We start from the raw sequence: 19,916 nt of genomic DNA on the forward strand, positions 1-19,916 counted from the left end.
GTCAGTACCTAGATGCATACTTTATCACTGTTACTACAGTCCATTTAAATTGCTGTAATTGAAGCTATAGATTTTATTTTTTCCCTTCTTGCAGATCTGATGGTACAATATTTTTTTTTTTGTTCGGTTTTATTTGATCAGCAACTTTTTTTTTTTTTTTTTTTTTTTTTTTTTTTTATACATTACGGTGGTATTAAAGCCTTGTTTATTTTTAGCACATTCTCCTTCTGGAAAATAGACTGGTAGTGTTCCGCTGCTTCTTGGATAAAACTTTTCTGTTACATTTTGATTCACCTTGACCTCTAAATACTCCTCTGTTAGCCTATGAGTCCTTGCACACATAGGCGTTTACAGGCAGAAAAACTTCACAAAACAATGCAGCGGCAAGTTGAATTAAAATATATGTGCAATGCAAATGTGTATATAAAAATAAAACAAAGAAATACAAATGTGAAGCCAAAAACTGAATTCTGTGTGTGTGGAGAGAGCGCGATTAGGGCTGCAACTAATGATGATTTTCATAATCGATTATTGTATTGATCGGTTAACAACCTTGAAAAAAAAATGTATGGTGTATAATTTTAGTTAATATGTAAAGTTTAAAAAAAGGCAATTCATTCTTAAATATCTCTATGAAGTGGTAAATATAAATAACCAACTCTATGGTTAGGGAGCAAAATCTCGAATCCATGCTGAGAATAACAGACAGAATAGATATATACTATTAGAGGAAATATATACTGTATATTAGGGCTGGGGGGGAAAAAAATCGATTTTGATTTTAAAATCGAGTTGGTAGGTCAAATCGATTCATATTTAAAAAAATTTATATTTGTTAGATTTATTTATTTTTTCCCCCCAGGACCGGTGCTGACACCGCGCCGCTCCTCAGGAGCGGCGCGGTGTCCATCAAAAAAAAAAAAGGGGGAACTCTATTTTTGAATCATAAATCTAGTTTTTTATAAAATCGCTGATTATTTTTTTTGGGGGGGGGGGGGGGGAATCGCCCAGCTATACTGTATATACTATTAGAGGAAATGTATTCTGTATATACTATTAGCGGTTGAATCTGGTAAATATCATCAGACTCGGAAATAAAAAAAAAAAAAATGATTTAAAGAAAAAAAAAAGTTAGACTGTTTTACAGATTTTCATACAGAACTTTGCAGAGAAAACAGAGCTGGAATTCATACTGCACATGTGTGAATACAGCACAAGTGATTGTAAACCTGTTATTACTATTACTTAAAAAAAAAAGGAAATATATTACGTTTGCCTGCTCTGTGTAATGGTTTTGCACAGTGCCGGATCCTCTACTGGGGTCCTCTCGGCTCCTCCTCTTCCATGTGTGCTACCAAAGAAAGCAGACCGGCTCCCACTCCCTTGTCACAGAATTTGATTGACAGCAACAGGAGCCAATGGCTCTTTGTGTTGCCTCTTTCCTGTGAGGAGAGAGTGAGCTGCTGGATTCAGAATGGGATCTGGTAAGTATAAGGGAGCTGTACACATTACCTTTTAAAGCATAGAAGGTATTGGGGTAAAAAGCCCTCCACCTTTATAACCACTTAAAGCTCTGTTGGCTGCAGTGTGGGGTGGTGGATTGTGTTGCACTGCGCTCAAAGTCCTGAATGCAGACTTTTTTTTTTTCTTTCAACACATCATAACAGCGTGGAGGTGTGAACTGGCCATGTAGGAGACTAGGCATTTTTTGCCTTGTGTTATGGTGGGACTGCTCTGGAATATCTGCCCAGTTCACCTGGTGTGAATAGGCCCCTTTTTTCTATGTCTATGGTTCATCATGTCTTTGGACCAGCTTCCGGATGGTGGACCATGCCTGTGTAAACAATGTAGAATGGGGAGAACGATGTCACCCTATGACAAAGTGCTTGTACAAGGACCACGGTCTAAAAGAGTGTTTTTGTTTTCTAATTTTTAGGATTAGAAACCAAAAATTGCACATGTTAAAAAGTATCAGATTTTAGTAACTGGGTTTAGCCATACTTTTAGGAAGTGCAAAATGGTCACTTATTAGGATACTTTGATTAAGTTTTGTGTCCTGCCCATTTTTATCTGTTTTTAGCCCTGTGTATGTGGCTAGAATTATTGTTTGGCCTTATGCTGCCCCATCGCCCACACAGTTTTCTGCTTCATTATCCATGTCTTTACAACCTTTCATTCGCACTTGCTTTGAAAGGATGAATAAGATTACCCTTTCAGCCTTCATCGCCCTGTGTTGACTCCTGCCTTTGTACTTCTGTGATGGGTGATCTTTATAGTAAAGAAGTACTAGGGCTTGCCTGTCTGGGAGGATAAAAAAAACTTGTTTTCCCTTTATTTCACCTTAATAGCATGTACTACGCATTGATGCTCTTTTGTCTGTTGGGCCTAGTTTACACACAGGATTTTTAATCTGTTTAACCACTTGCTTACCGGGTACTTGAACCCTCTCCCTGTCCAGACCATAACTGCTGTAACTGCTTAACCACTTAAGCCCCGGACCATTTTGTAGCTAAAGGACCAGGCCCCTTTTTGCAATTCGGCACTGTATCGCTTTAACTGACAATTGCGCGGTCATGCAACGTGGCTCCTAAACAAAATTGGCATCCTTCCTTTTTTTTTTTTTTTTTTTTTTTTAAGTGTATTTGCAAGTCGCGCTGAAGTTTTACATCGGCTTTGTTTAAAAAAATAAGAATAAATAAAGAAAATCCTGATTAATTAAAAAGTGCCAAAAATCGGCCGATACATATCGGTCGACCTCTACTATAAAACCTTGTATTACATGTGCTACCTCTGGGGTGGTCTACTTGCTGCAATGCCCTTGTGACCTACAGTATGTGGGACGTACCAAAACGCACCCTGCAGGTCCGCCTTAATGAGCACATTACATCCTAGTGGACACTTGCCTGTCCAGGGCGCCCGTAAAACCATTCTGTTTCCAAACATTATATCTTGAAACACAATAGGGACCCGTCCAATAATCTTTTTTGGGGATTGATAAATTCAAACCCCATTGGAGGGGGAGATTTCCAGGTTAGAAATGGCTTGGATTTATCGTCTAAAGACCTATGCCCCCTATGGGTTAAATATAGAAACGGATGTTAATGCTTTTATAAATGACACTTGAGGTGGCCAGTATGTAAACTCGTTGTGACATGCGCTAACAGGCACACATATATTTTCATGAATAAATAAAAATTTAAATATTTTAAGATCTTTATAATTTTAGAATATTTCTATTTTTTTTTATTTATTCATATATTTTGTCAGCCTTCGATTAGGTCGCATTTATTTATATTTTTTCACAGGGATAATGTATTATTCTGGTCACTATAGATATTATTTACAGTAAGGATGTGGCTATTATTATATCCACATAATAATAAAAAAAAAAAATTATATATATATATATATATATATTATATACTCTCTATATCATCACTTTTTAGTAGCTGTTGATTGATATCAATAGCTTCTTAGCATATGGGTTTAGTATCATGTTTACTGTTTATATTTATGAAGGGATTAATTTCACCTTGTATTTTGGGTCCAGCTTTTGTGATAATTCCAGAAGGATCCAGTAGGTGTCACTAGTTCCGTTTTTGGTCGCCGCCTTACTGCAGACGATCCGGGTCTAATTATTTATATATTCATTCTTTTTATGTTCAATTTGGTTGGGGGCTGCTGTGACAAGGACTCATTTCTTTGTCTAAATGTTTTATTTATATATATATATATATATATATATATATAGTCAAAACTAGTGTACCATATGTTGTGCTATTCCAGTTTATGGTACTGGCATTTTTGCCCATAGTCAATAGGCAGCAAGTCAGACCCCAGCATGGTAAACCTGGAAAGGGGTCAGTACTTCGGATTAGCATCGGATGTTTTTTCACCTTAATGCATAGATTGCATTAAGGTGAAAAAACATTTTCCTTTAGAACTCCTTTAAGGAACATGCCTTGCTGATTCTCTGAAATTTCCACTTTTTTTATTTAGATTATGATATCCTAAATTAAAGGGTTATTGATATGACAATTGTAAACATCCAGATTGGTGAAACTGGAAATTTAGGTTTTCTGTAGGAAGCAGCTTTTTATATCTGCTCAGTGTGTTGTCTGGGTTCAGTTTTCCTAAGACTGACTCGGTGTTCTGCCTCCCCTCATTTTCGTAAATTAACTTGCGTTCCTTTTTTAACACTACTGAATCATCGCCATCTCTTGACACCTACAGGGGATGTGATGGTGATGAGATTGGTGATTGTTTTCAGCGTGTAGACATGCTTCAGGATTTATAGTTCATGACAACCTCAAAAAAACTGTTGCCATTTAGATGTTCATTGTATCTGCAAGAATTGCACTTTTTTTTTTGTGTGTGTGATGTCTACAGTAGATTTTTAGAAAAGCTGAAATTTAGACAGATCTAAAAGATACAAAGCATATTTGTAATCCATAATACATTTATTACAACCTGTTCCAAATTATGCCAATGATATTTTTCTCATTTACCTAAAAAATTTATGTAAACAGTCAGCATAATTCTCATGTTATCAACTATTAAGAGTACAATTCAAATTTTATTGAACAAACCTCCTAATGATAACCGTTTTTTTTTTTTTCCAAAATAAAAAAAACTTACAATGCACTGTTCAAAATTATTATGCACAGTAAGTTTCAACACACTTTATAGGTGTTGTGTTTGCAGCATATTTACTGAAATCTAAAGCTATTTCAATCAAACAACATTTTAACTTTTTAAACATTTTAACAGGTCACGTTTAATTTTAACATAGGACCATATTTGATAGCAGCTTCACAAGTCTCGCATCCATTGAACTTGTGAGTTTTTGGACAGTTTCTGCTTGAATTTGTTTGCATGATGTCAGAATCGCCTCCCAGAGCTGCCGTTCGGATGTAAACTGCCACCTACCCTCATAGATCTTTTGCTTGAGGATGCTCCAAAGGTTCTCAATAGGATTGAGGTCAGAGGAGGATGGAGGCCACACCATGACTTTCTCTCCTTTTATCCCCATAGCAGCCATTGATGCAGAGGTATTCTTTGCAGCATGAGATGGTGCATTGTCATGCACAAAGGTGATTTTATTATGGAAAGCATAGTTCTTCCTTCTGTACCAGGGAAGGATGTGGTCAATCAGGAACTCCACACACTTTGCAGAGTACATCTTTACACCTTCCGGGACCCTAAAGGGGCCAACCAGCTCTCTTCCCATGATTCCGGCCCAAAACATGACTCCACCACCGCCTTGCTGACGTTCCTGCCTTGTTGGATGGCCGTCCACCAACCATCCACTACTCCATCCATCCAGGGTTGCACGGCACTCACCAGTGAACAGGACTGTTTGAATATGAGTCTTCATGTATTTTTCTGCCCAATGCAGCCTTTTCTGCTTGTGAGCATTGGTTAGTGGTGGCCGAATGGAAGGTTTATGCATAGTTGCAAGATTCTGGAGGACTCTACACCTTGATGTCCGTAGGACTCCAGAGGCACCAGCAGCTTCAAATATCTGTTTGCTGCTATGTAATGGTGTTTTAGCAGCTGCTCTCTTGATCCGATGCATGGATCTTGCAGAAATCTTCCTCAATGTGCCTTTATCTGCACAAAACCTGTCTGTGCTTTGAATCGGCCACAAATCTTATTAGTGTATTGATCACACTTATGTTTTTGTGAAATGTCAAATGTTTTCATACCTCCAAAGCATTGAACTATTTCACTCTTTTCGGCAGCAGAGAGATTATTTTTCTTCCCCATATTGCTTGAAAATGGTGCTCTGCTTTATAATGTGGAACACCCTCCTTTAGTAGTTTTTCCTTTTTAATTTGGCTCACCTGGCAATCTAATTATCACAGGTTTCCGAGATTGTTTTCAGTGATCACAAGAGCCCTGAGGCACAAGGTCATCCATGAGTTACACTGAAAAACAAAATATTTGAACTTTGTGACACTGAAATAGGCTAAGGCTTAGTGTGAGTTCACACCAGGTTCAGTTCTGTGCGCTTTTTTCTGCACAAAATGCATGTCGCACAACTAGCTAGAACACACATTTAACCCCTTGATCGCCCCCTAGTGTTTATCCCTTCCCTACCAGTGACATTTACACAGTAATCGGTGCATTTTTATAGCACAGTTAAAGCACATTTTTTCCTCAGTTTAAGTCGATATGTATTCTTACACACACTTTACCAAAAATATGTAGATTGTGTGTGTGTGTGTGTGTGTGTGTGTGTGTGTATATATAATATGTGTGTATATGTGTGTGTGTGTGTATATGTGTGTGTGTATGTATATGTATATGTGTATATATATATATATATATATATATATATATATATATATATATATATATATATATATATATATATATATATATATATATATATATATATATATATATATATATATATATATATATATATATATATATATATATATAATTTCTCACACACATATGTACACACACACCATAACCATAACCATAGAGGTGATCAAATACTACCAAAAGAAAGCTCTATTTGTGGGAAAATAAGGATGTAAATTTTCGTTTGTGTACAACGTCTCACGAATGCGCAATTGTCGGTTAATGTGACACAATGGCATAATGCAAAAAAATTCATAAAAATGGCCCGTTCATTAAGCAGGCAAATCTTCCGGGTCAAAGTGGTTAAATAAAAAAAAAAAAATTCTCTCATCGTCCATGGACGGACACGGCTCCTTTAAATCTTGACAAGTGGGTTATGTTCCCTGTTTACAGGAGAGGACTAGGCAGAAACATGTTAGATAATTAAATACATGTTACATTAAAGCGGATGTCTGCTGACTTTTAATATTGGGACACTTGCCTGTCCTGGAGTCCAGCGCCGTCCGCAGCAGAGGACGAGCGATCGCCATCCTTGGTGAGGGAACCAGGAAGTGAAGCGCTCCGGCTTCAGTGCCCGGTTCCCTATGGCGCATGCGCGAGTCGCGCTACGCCTGCCGATTGGCTCCCCGCTGTATACTGGGAGCCGAGTGTTCCCAGAACACGACGAGGGGGGGGGGACGGGAGGTGACGTCATGCTCGCAGTTTACCCGAGACTGTGCGGCCGGAAGTGGGTGCAAATACCTGTCTTTAGATGGGTATCTGCACCCCCCTCCCATGAAAGGTGTCAAATGTGACACCGGAGGGGGGGAGTGTTTCCGATCAGCGGGAGTTCCACTTTAGGGTTGAGCTCCGCTTTAACAGAGTTGAACAGCCCCGGTCCCCCAGACATAACCCTCCTCCCTGCAGTATGCAGCCTCAGTTGTGTTCTGCCTAGCAAGGAGGACGACGTATGGCTCCCTTTGGGCCCAGCGCCCTGAGGAGAAATTTTTATTTTACCTTTTTCTTGAAGAATCTTCTTTCAACTGTCGGCTGAGACAGGCTGGATAATATAGATCCTTGTAGTCTACTCAGGCCGACCAGCAAGCGTGGGCACACCTTTGCAAAGAGGCTGGGTCTGCCATGCCCTACCCCGTGATTGGCTGGCGCCATTTTTTTGGGAAGTTTTTCAATTGCATTGAAAACTCCCATTGGCTGAACGCTCGGTGGCCATCTTGGAGTAGTCCTGACCCCTAGTGCGGTATCCTACGGCGCACACAGGTCCCTGCAAATGCCGCACAATTACCTCGCAGTTCTTTTCCCCTCACGCCGTGTGCTGAGAGCGGACGGCAGCGCTGGGCAGTCTCCTCCTGAGGTGAGTCCCCTGGGTACCCCTGGTCAGCGCAGAAAGTGGGTGAGATGCCCTGAATAGGGCTCTAGGAGCTTTTGTTTGTAAGGACAGGTGTGCATACACCTACATATTATACATACACACTATGTAAATATTATTAATATTTGGAGTCAGTATCTGGGTCCTTCCCCAACATGCTGGTGGTGGCAGCAGGTGTTAGCACCTGGGTTTCCCACAGAGGTCTTAGTGTTAGCCCTGGACACGTTTGTGCCAGGGTGGGGGTGAACTGCGGACAGGCGGTAAGAGTGCCCCCTTCCCCCGTTATCCCCTGGGGAATGCTCTGTTATGGAATGCTCTGTTATGCAGCTGGGTTTCCGCCGAGGACTCTGTCTTTTTTGGATCACACAAATCAGACCGCTCTGTGTAGGTTTTTTCCTTCTGTGCCCTTCTTTGATCATTTCTAAGATGCGGAATGAGAAAAGCCGCTGAGGGCTTTGTAGTCCCTCACCGCCGGGCAGTTCAGTGCCCCTTTTGAGGAGAGCCTTTTCAAAAGGTGGGCTTCTTCTCCGGTGGTGGACCCTCCGGGTGTCCTGTATAGGTGACCACTCTCCCTATTGCGGGAACCCCCGCTGGATCTGACTGATAGAAGATCCGAAGTACTGACCCGTTCCATGTTTACCATGCTGGGGTCTGACTTGTGGCCACTACTCTGGGGTCTCAGTCACTCACGGAGTGAGCATTTTGCACCAGACAGTGGAGGAGCACCGACTCTCCCGAAGTTATTAGGCTAGCGGACCATCTGGTCCAGGACCTTGTATAGGTCTGTGATGCTTCATTGAATGCCGCGCCCTTGTTATCCAGGGCTTCTGTTTCAGAGATGGTTTTATGCACACGGTGGTGTAGTGTTAACTCCATTACTGGGCAGCAAGAGAGTCATTAGTTCGAATCCGGACACTTACACCAATCTGCCTGGAGCTTGCATTGTCGCTCCCTGTGTCTGCGTGGGTTTCCTCCGGGTATTCCGGTTTTCTTCTACCTTTCAAAGACGTGTGCATACACCCAGATTCTGGTGTGCCACCTAGTCGGAGTCTCTCTGAGTTGGTAACAGAGATCCCCTGACTCTTCGGTCTGGGAAGTTGTTTCTTCCTTCCAGTGGTCGGTGTTTACGACGGACGCCAACCTCACGGGTTTTGGGGGCACCTGGGGGTCCAGTCGGCCCTGAGTTGCTGCACTTGCGTGGGCCTACGGCCACACCTCCCTGAATGCGCCTGCTCTCATCTGATCTCGGTAGCTACCCAGGGTCGGGCCTGGGTGGGAGACCGCCTGGGAAAATCAGGTGCTGTGGACCCTGTCTACCATTCATTGTCCTACTATTTTGGGCGATCAGGCTATGCTTCCCCCTTGTGGTCGAGAAGGTTGCAAGGTCGTCCGATCTGGATTCAGCCGGACACCGCCACGGCCGTGGCTTTGGACTGCAATCGGGTATACCGGCAGGCGGACTACTGGAGTTGCCAGAAGCTGAACCAGGGTGACTGGTCTTTGTGCTTGGGGGTGTTTCGGCTCCCTTGCAGGAGGTGAGTCTCACAGGGCATGGATCTCCTGGCCGTTCGTCTCCACCGAAAGGGCGTCAAAGTTAGTGGCCAGGTCTAGTGATCTTGTTCAGACGCGTCAATCGCGCTGGTGGCCCTGTGGGGTCTGTATCGGCGGCTTTATGCCGTTCCTCCATCGTAGTTGCTTCCTCGGCTGCTCCACAGAGTGGAGGCTGAGGGGATCCCGATGATTCGAATCGCTCCAGATTGGCCTCGGCGTCCTTGGTACACCGATATCAAGCGCCTGGTAGCGGTTGCCAGGAGGTGAGGTCTTTCTGTCCTGAGGTCCCATACTTCATCCTGTTGTACAGTCACTGACTTGCTCAACATGGCTATTGGAAGCCAGACTTTAAGAGACCAGGGTCTGTCCGACTCGGTCATCTTAACCATGCTGAGGGCACGGTAGCCTTCTCGGAGGATTTGCCATCGCACCTGGAAGGCCTACATCTCTTGGTGCGAAGAGATGGAGTGACGTCCACGGAAGTACTCGTGTCCAGGGTCCTGCTGCTTTTACAGCTTGGAGTGGATCTAAACTAAAATTTCAGCCTTGGCTGTGTTCTTTCAGTGGCCTTTTTGCGGCCCGTTCCTTGGTGGGTACCTTTTTGTGCAGGGGGTTTGTCATATACTTTCCCCTCTTGGGCCCCCCCCCCCCATGAGTTTTGACTCTGGTGCTCTCGGTTCTTCAGGAAACTTCCTTTTGGAAACATCAGAGTGTCAAGAGAAAAATCTCTATCTCAGAAGGTGGCCCCTTTAGTGGCCTTTACCTCTGTTTAGAAGGGTTTGAGTTGGCGGTCTTGTCTTGCAAGCTGCCATGCTTGATCCTCCATAAGGATTAGGTGGTAGTCTCTGATCATCTCCTGTAGCATGTCTTCAGTCTCTGATCATCTCCTGTAGCATGTCTTCAGTCTCTGATCATCTCCTGTAGCATGTCTTCAGTCTCTGATCATCTCCTGTAGCATGTCTGCAGTCTCTGATCATCTCCTGTAGCATGTCTGCAGTCTCTGATCATCTCCTGTAGCATGTCTGCAGTCTCTGATCATCTCCTTTAGTATTTTGGGGGGAGAGGCAGGCGCACTTGCGCAGCAATAGTGATGCATCGCAAAATCGAATCGTGGACTTGATAATCGAATCGAATCGCGAGACCGGTGAAGATGCGCAGCCCTAGTGGCCATGTGTCTTGTTTAACTCCCTTTTGTAAAAAAAAAAGTTTTAGCCCGATTTGCGGGGTCACCAGTACGGCATTTGTAAATTGAAATCCTATCCCCTCTCAAGCGTCTCTTTTCCAGAGAGAATAAATTCAGTGCTTGCAACCTTTCCTCATAACGAATATCCTCCACACCCTTAGTTTTGTTGCCCTTCTTTGTACTCTCTCAATTTCCAGTACATCCTTCCTGAGGACTGCTGCCCAGAAATCAACAGCATACTCTAGGTGCGACCGGACCAGAGTCTTGTAGAGCGGAAGAATTTATTGTTTTATCCCTGGAGTTGATTCCCTTTTTAATGCATGCCAATATTCTGTTTGCTTTGTTAGGCTCAGCAATGGCATGCAATGCCAAGCTTCTACTATCTACAAGGACCCCCAGGACCCTTTCCATCCCAGATTCCCCCAGAGGTTCTCCCCCCAGATTCCCCCAGAGGTTCTCCCCCCAGTGTATAGATTGCATTCATATTTTTGCCACCCAAATGCATTAATTTGCTTTTTTCTACATTGAACCTCATTTGCCATGTAGTTGCCCACCCCATTCATTTGTTCAGATCTTTTCGCAAGGTTTCCACATCCTGTGGAGAAGTTATCATCTGCAAATACAAATATTGCACTGTTCACTCTTTCCTCCAGGTCGTTTATGAACATATTCAATAGGATTGGTCCCAGGACAGAACCCTGGGGGACCCCACTACCCACCCCTGACCATTCCCAGTACTCCCCATTTATCGCCACCCTCTGAACTCGTCCTTGTAGCCAGTTTTCAATCCATGTACTCGCCCTATTGTCCATGCCAACGGACCTTATTTTGTACAGTAAACGTTTATGGGGAACTGTGTCAAATGCTTTTGCAAAATCCAGATGCACCACGTCTACAGGCCTTCCTTTATCTAGATGGCGACTTGCCTCCTCATAGAAGGTTAATAGTAGGGTTGTCCCGATACCGGATAACAGTATCGGGACCGATGCCGAGTATTAGCGGGAATACTCGTACTCCCGCAAATACCCCCGATGCCAAAATAGAATACTCCCCCCCCCCCCCCCCCCCTGCCGTAAGCGCCGCCGTTGTGTCGCAAAGCTGCTGCCGCGTTAATCACCGATCATATTCAAACGAAAGCTGACTGTAATGTTCCCCGCGCGGTGATTAACGCAGCAGCGGCATCATTTGGGTACGGGGGACATGGCTGCAATATGTTGGGGACATGGCTGCAATATGTTGGGGACATGGCTGCATTATGTTGGGGACATGGCTGCATTTGGGGACACATTTAAAAAAAAGTATCGGTACTCGTACTCGGTCCTAAATAAGTGGTATCGGGACAACCCTAGTTAATAGATTGGTTTGGCAAGAATGATTCTTCATGAATCCATGCCGATTACTGCTAATGATGCCGTTCTCATTACTAAAATCTTGTTTATAGTCCCTTATCCCCTCCAAGACCTTGCACACTATTGATGTGTTGCTAACTGGTCTGTAATTCCCAGGAATGTATTTTGGGTCCTTTTTAAATATTGGTGCTACATTGGCTTTTCTCCAACCAGCTGGTACCATTCCAGTCAGTAGACTGTCGGGGAACTCAGTCAAGTAATTGCCAGACCATTGTTCCTAATTTTTACTAAGTACCCTTGGGTGCAAGCCACCTGGTCCCGGTGATTATTAAGTTGACCAAGTCTAATTTTAATTCTGTCCTCTGTTAACCATGGAGGTGTTTCCTGTGTTGTGTCACGAGGATAGACACTGCAGTTTTGGGTGCTGAAACCCCCCGATTCCCTTCTGAAGACTGAGGAGAAAAATAAATTCAATACCTTCGCCATCTCCCCATCCTTTTGTAACCAGATGTTCTTCCTCATTCTTTATGGGGTCAAAATGGTCTGTCCTCCCCTTTCACTATTTATATACCTAAAGAATTTTTGGGGATTCCTTTTTTTTTTTTGCTATCCTCCGCTATGTGTTATTCATGGCTGCCCTAATTGAACCCTTACATTTCTTGTTGCATTCTTTATAAAGTCTGAATGCTGATGATGATCCCTCAACCTAGTATTTTTTGAAGGCCTTCTTTTTTTTGCTTTTTGTATGCATTTTTACATTGGAGTTAAGCCATCCAGGACTTTTTGTTCGCTCTTTTAAATTTTATTACCCAATGGAATGCATTGGCTAATCCCCTTATTTAATATGCTCTTAAAGCAAACCCATCTCTCATCCGTGTATTTTGTTCCTAAGATTTTATGCCTTCTAGCAAGGTTTGTAGTTTAGGGAAGCTGGCTCTTTTTAAATTCAGTGTCTTTGTATTCCCCTTATGTTTACTATTTTGTGTGAATATATATATATATATATATATATATATATATATATATATATATATATATATATATATATATATATATATACATATATACATACATATACATTTTATACTGAAGCCAATTGACCTGTAATCGCTGTTTCCTAAATTTCCCCCGGATTTCCACATCCGTGATCAGGTCTGTATTGTTTGTAATCAGTAGATCCAGTGGTAGACACACCAACTAAAAATTAAGCATTTCTAGTTGGTGTGTCTACCATCTGAACTATGAAATTGTCCTGCAAAACATTGAGGAGCTGGCAAGGCTTAGACTGGGCGGAGAGAACCACGCATTTGTCCATGTCTGGATAATTAAAATTCCCCATTATGATAACACTTCCCATCCTTGCTGCTAATCCAACTTGTGATAGGCTATCCGTTGCCCCCTCTTCCCTCAGGTTAGGGGGCCTATAGCATACGCCCGGTATTCTTCCCTTAGCTTCATCCCTCTGGAGCTCTACCCATAAGGATCCCACCTCCTCCCTAGCTCCCTTAGTGATGTCATCTTTCACATTCACTTGTACATTATTCTTGATATATAGGCATACCCCTCCTCCTTTTTAACCCCTCTATCCCTGCAATAAAGGACATACCCTTGAATGGTTGCCAGCCAATCATGAGAGCTGGTCTCTAAACCAGGTCTCTGAAATTCCCACAAAATCCAAATCCTCCTTGTACAACTGTATCTCTAGTTCACCTATCTTGTCTGGCAGGCCCCTGGCATTGGTGAACATGCCACATAGTTTAGACCGGTCGCATGCTATCCTCTTATTGGGCGTTCCGTGATTGCAACAACTATGAATTGCTACTATACTTACCTTGGGTTTATGTGCTTTGGTCAGGGCTCGACAAATCCAGGTCGCCATGGCGACTAGAAATGGCATCCTGGCGACTTGGCTTGGAAGGTGAGCTGGTGCCATCTGGTGGTGGCCGTTGGTATTACAAGTTAAACGGCAATTCTAATGTCATTTTTCACTATTTTCACTGCCATCTTCTTCCCTCTAATTAGAACCCCCAAACATTATATATATTTTTTATCCTAACACCCTAGAGAATAAAATGTCGATCGTTGCAATACTTTCTGTCACGGCGTATTTGCGCAGCGGTCTTACAAGCGCACTTTTTTGGGAAAAAATTACACTTTTTTTAATAAAAAAATAAGACAACAGTAAAGTTATCCCCATTTTTTTTTTTTATATTATGAAAGATAATGTTACGCCGAGTAAATTCATACCCAACATGTCACGCTGTAAAATTGCGTCCGCTCGTGGAATGCCGACAAACTTTTACCCTTTAAAATCTTCATAGGCGACGATTAAAAAAAATCTACAGGTTGCATGTTTTGAGTTAGAGGAGGTCTAGGGCTAGAATTATTGCTCTCGCTCTACCAATCGCGGTGATACCTCACATGTGTGGTTTGAACACCGTTTACATATGCGGGCGCTGCTCACGTATGTGTCCACTTCTGCGCGCAAGCTCGTCGGGACGGGTTGCGTTCTCTGGCTCCTAACTTTTTTAGCTGGCTCCTAGATTCCAAGCAAATTTGTCAAACCCTGGCTTTGGTTACCCTACCGCTAATGCCCCTAATCAGTGGCGGCTGGTGCTCAAAATTTTCAGGGGGGGGGGGGGCGCAAACAAACAACTGCAGCCTCACTGTGCCCATCAATTGCAGCCACTGTGCCCTGTAAAATGCCCCCCCCCCGCCTGGCACTTGCCTTTCTGGGGTCAGCCGTGCTTCTAACGTCCCTTGATGTCTTCTCCCGCCCTCGATGACGCTTCAGCCAATCAGGTTACCGGTAACCAGAACCGGTGAACCTGATTAACCAAGACGCCTGTCACTCTTATCCAAGGAACGCACCCCCTGTGCATCCTGAGGATAAACATCTGGAAACCGTTTACAGCCTATCGGAGCCGCTGGCTCTGATAGGCACTTCCACAGCCAACCAGCTGCCATTATTCAGATGGCCGGCGCTCGCCAGGGGACCGGCCATCTGAATATTCGGCGGCAATACATAGATTCATGCAATGCATGAATCTATGTATTGTATCAGTGGCGTGTGCGGGAGCTAGAGGGGGCGGCGCTCCGGCGCCCTCTATACACGCACCGCCACTGCCCCCAATACTACCCTCTGGAATATGTTCCACCCTGACCATCTCTACCTCTGGCCGATGCAGCCCCAGTTTCAAATGCCTCTGAACATCCGTCCTAAATGTGTTTGTTTGTTTGTTTGTTTGTTTGTTTGTTTTTTTTTTAAATGCTATCTATCTATCTATCTATCTATCACACACACACACACACTCTCTCACACACGTGTTGGTATCCATTTTAATGGCAATAAAATTTATATAAGGTAAGATTACTCTGTCCTCCAGTCCTCATCTCTTTTCTACTTATAACTCTCTACCTTCTCCACCCAGTAACTCGCTCACAAGATTGCCAATCACTTCAAAAACAAGATTGAGGCAATTTGTGGGGACATCTCCACTGCTGACATCTAACCCACTTACACCATGTACAAATCCACTCTCAACACTCTTTTGACCTTGCTACTACTGAAGAGGTCTCTAAAGTTTTCTCAGGAGCCCACCTTCCCACCTGTCCCCTGGATCCTGTTAAAGGGTCACTAAAGGAATTTTTTATTTTTTTAGCTAAATAGCTTCCTTTACCTTACTGCAGTACTGGTTTAATGTCCTCGTTGTTCGTTTTTGCTTTGAAGTAGCTGTAATTCTGCTGTGATCTCCACACTTCCTGGTTGCCTGTTTCCTTATAACCATCATACTGGGAGATTTTCACGGTGGTCTAAGCTGTCATTACTGTGTGTCTAAAACTCCTCAGAACCAATCAGATTCATTTAAAAAACAAAACACTGCCCTGGATTTGTTTTGTTTTTGTTCTGAGAGCCTTCCCGACTCACCTCTCACCCGGAACTTCATGTATGTACCTTTAAAACCGAAAGTGAACTAGAGGCACATTATATGATAGATTAAATTAAATTTTTAATCATTTTTAAAAGGAATCGGTTAACTTTTATGTCTCTATACCCAATAAACAGTCATTTCAGCAAAACATTTTTTTTCCTTTAGTGACCCTTAAACTTGCATCTACTGCGGTCACCCTCTTCTATCTTATGCTCCCTCACTCACATCTTCAATCTCTCCCTCTATACTGGCACCTTTCCCTCCCCTCTAAAACATGCCCTGATCACCCCCATACTTAAAAAGCCCTCACTGGACCACACCAACCTGAACAACTTAAGACCCATCTCCTTGCTCCCGTTTGTATCAAAACGTTTAGAGCGCTTAGTCTACAACCATATTGGCTCCTACCTCACTGACAACAACCTTCTTGACCCCTTACAGTCTGGCTTTCGCTTGCTACACTCCACCAAAAATGCCCTACTGAAACTCACTAATGACCTAACTGCTAAAACCAATGGTCACTACTCCATACTCGTACTACTCAATCTCTCTGCAACCTTTGGTACTGTTGACCATCCCCTCCTTCTCCAAAAAACTTCACTCTTGGCCTTCAAGACGCTCTGCTCTCCCCTGGCTCTTCTCCCTATCCCATCGCTCCTTCAATGTGACCTATAACTGTTTACTCCTCTCCACTTTCTCTTTTTGTAGGGGTACCTCAAGGTTCTGTCTTCGGACCCCTTCTCCTCCATTTACACCTCCTCCCTAGTAATAAACACCCATGGCTTCCAGTACCACCTCTATGCTGACGACACACAAATCGGTCTCCTCTCGCATTACTGACATATCAACATGGATGTCACATCAGTCCCTCCCCTCATGCCAGGGTGCTATGTGTAATCCTAGACTGACCTGCCCTTTCTGCCCCAAATCCAGTCACTATCCAAATCGTCCAGACTTCACCTCTGAAAAAACTTCAAAATACACCTTTCTATCCATTGAAACCACTAAGCAATGTATTCACTCCCTTGTTATCTCTTTCCTTGACTATTGTAACTCCCTCTTCATTGGCCTACCTCTTGGCAAGCTATCTGCGCTTCAGTCTATCATGAATACCACTTCCAGACTCATCCATCTTACCAACTGTTCAGTGTCCTCCACGCCACTCTGACCATCCCTCCACTGGCTTCCAATTGCCCAACAAATAAAATTCAAAACAATAACCTGCAAAGCTAGTCCCAATTCTGCCTTGAGCTACATCACCATTCTTCTCTCCAAATATCACCCAAACCGTCCTCCGCTCCTCCCAAGACTGTCTGCTCTCTAGATTCCTTATCTCCTCCTCCCATGCTCCTCTCCAGGACTTCTCCAGAGCCTCTCGCTTCCCCAATCTGTCTAGTTATCTCCTACTCTGTCCACTTTTAGATGATCCCTGAAAACTCATCTCTTCAGGGAAGCCTATCCTGCCTCCAGCTAACAGAATCTTCTACTCCCCCACATCAGTTCATCCCTCAGTCCCTACCTTTTTTGTTTCACGAGCCCCTCCCTCTTGGATTGTAAGCTCGCAGGAGAAGGGCTTCTTTAACCCTCTAGTTTTGAATTATACTGTTGGTGTAGTGTCTCCCTACGTTGTAAAGTGCTGTGCAACTTTTGGCGCTAATATAAATTCTGTATAATATGGTTGGCAGCATTGCTTTTTATCCCACTATAAATGATTTGTAGACTTTTTTTTTTTTTTTTTTTTTTTTTTTTTACTTGACGCATGACCCACATATGCGTGTGACTCCTTTTTATCCTTGAAAAATATAGAGGCACATGATCGAGCAACATGACTTAGGAATGACTTCTCTTCTCTGTTACTTTTTCCACTTGGTCTTTATATGCAGTACATGGCTGTGTTTTTCTCTCAAAACAGGTTCACATTGCTTTTGTTATAAACTGCAATTGTGCATTTGACTATTGCTCACTTTACTGCCTCAACTAATGCTTACTGGGGCTCGATCACACTAACTAGCTGCACTGATTGCATGATGGCAGGCGTGAGTTTGGAGACCATGCTGATGCACCAATCCCAGTGCATCACACAGTTTACTTTCTATTCACTGCAGTGCTGTTGTGATGGAAAGTGTAGCAACCTGCTGTGCGGACAAAAGCAACATTGGTATAAATTGACCGCATCAGAATCCAGATTTTGCCTTTATTCTATGCGTCGGGGTTGTGTTGGAAATGGCTGTCATCTAATCTCCAACACCTCTGGTGTGATGGAGTCAAAGTGTTTCTAAAGGGAAAAAAAAAAGTTAAACGGTACTTGCCTCCTCCTGTACAATGGTTTTGGGTCCCCCTGCTGGTGGTTCTTGCTCCTCCGCCAAGTGCACCCAATAGCAGACCTCCTGCTATAGGAGCATTTAAAGTGGTTGTAAACCCTAAAATAAAAAAAAAATAAAAACCTGCAAGACACAGGCATAGCATACTAGCTCATTATGTATTACTTGCCTCAGATTAAAGCCCCCGCAGCGGTCCTCGTAGCAACCCCTGGCGGCTGACTTCCGGGTATTGCGGCTCCGGTGCTGTGATTGGCTGGAGCCGCCAGTAACGGCACATCGAACTGCAGCGGCACAACGTGCCATTGCTTCAGTGCACATGTGCCGATGACTTCGGCACATACAAGGGATATCTCCTTAACCGTGTAGGTTTAGGAGATAGCCTGGATAGCTACAAGTAAGCCTTAAAATAGGCTTACTTGTAGCATAAAGTGTGTTGTAAGGGTTTATAACCACTTTAAGCAGGTTCAGTCCCAAGCCATGCTCTGTCCATTCACACAGTGCAGCTCAGTCCTGCTCTCATCATTGGCTTACTGGCTCTGACTGCAGCAGGAGCCAATGAGGAAAGAGACCCTGGAGAGATGCTGCTCTCATGCACATTGCTAGATCGTGATAGGGCTCAGGTAAGTATAAGGGGAAAGCATTAAGGTAAAAAAAAAAAAAAAAAATGTAGACTTTAGAACCACTTTAAAGTCAATTAAGTCTTTTTTTTTTTTCTTTAAAAATTGTTTTATTAAAACTAGGGCTGTTACTGATCAAAATGTTTCTGTTCAATTAATCTTTTTTTTTTTTTAGTCGATTAATCGACTAATTTCGATTAATTATAACGCACATACAGAACCAACTACTTTTAGCTGATCTCCTTGCAGGCTGATTCCCAGCTACCAACCACTAGAAAAATGGATAGCAGGATACAAAAAACATACAAAGGCAGCGCTCAATGGGAATAGCATTAAAACTTTTATAGTCTTCAAGTAGGTAACCAAATAAATATTGCACTGGAGATAAAATCGATGTAGCTACATAAACTGTAAAAATGGTGCGAGTAATGCCAAACGGTACCAAAAGCAGTCATAAAAACATGTAGCTAAGTATGATACTGGTATAAAAATGTGTCTTGGTCCACGTTGGAACCAATGACAGTATACATGGAAGGTGGAGGCTCCTTAAGAATCAATTTAAAGAACTGCTGAAACTTGGCTTCAATCCTCACATGACTGGGCTATTAATATTCCTGGCTATGCTCTCTTTCGGAAAGACAGGGTAAAAAGGAAAGGTGGAGGGGTCTGTCTCTATGTGAGAAGTGACCTCAAAGCAAGCGTGAAAGAGAACCTGGTTGATGGAGAGTGTGATGAGGCTGAAGCATTATGGGTGGAACTGCATACAGATGTGCGTAGTTCAAAATTAATCATTGGAGTTTGTTATAAACCACCCAATGTTAATGAGGAGGTGGAGACTCAGCTCCTTGCACAGATGGAAAGGGCTGCAAGGTCTGGGACGGTGATAATAATGGGGGATTTTAACTACCCAGAAATTGACTGGATTAATGGCACTTCTGGGACAGTTAAAGGACAAAAATTTAAAAACCTATTGCAGGACAATTTTATGGTGCAGTTTATTGAGGCCCCAACTAGGAATGATGCTCTGCTGGACCTGATAATTTCAAACGATGCAGAGCTTATTACTAATGTTCAGATAAAGGAACACCTGGGTAGCAGTGATCATAACATGATTTCATTTAATGTTAACTATAAGCAAGAAATACATACAGGAAATATTAAAACACTACATTTTAAGAGAGCAAATTTTCCAAGGATGAGGGCTGCTCTCCAGGACTTGGAC

At 43.0% G+C, this 19,916-nt stretch overlaps 1 protein-coding gene across 2 annotated transcripts in view; it reads left to right on the forward strand.

Moving 5' to 3' along the window:
- Positions 1 to 19,916, forward strand: part of FMN1 (formin 1) — a 354,391-nt gene that overhangs the window by 5,568 nt on the left and 328,907 nt on the right. The window lies entirely within an intron of this gene.

The sequence above is a fragment of the Rana temporaria genome, chromosome 13, assembly GCF_905171775.1.
Source record: "Rana temporaria chromosome 13, aRanTem1.1, whole genome shotgun sequence".
NCBI lineage: Eukaryota > Metazoa > Chordata > Amphibia > Anura > Ranidae > Rana > Rana temporaria.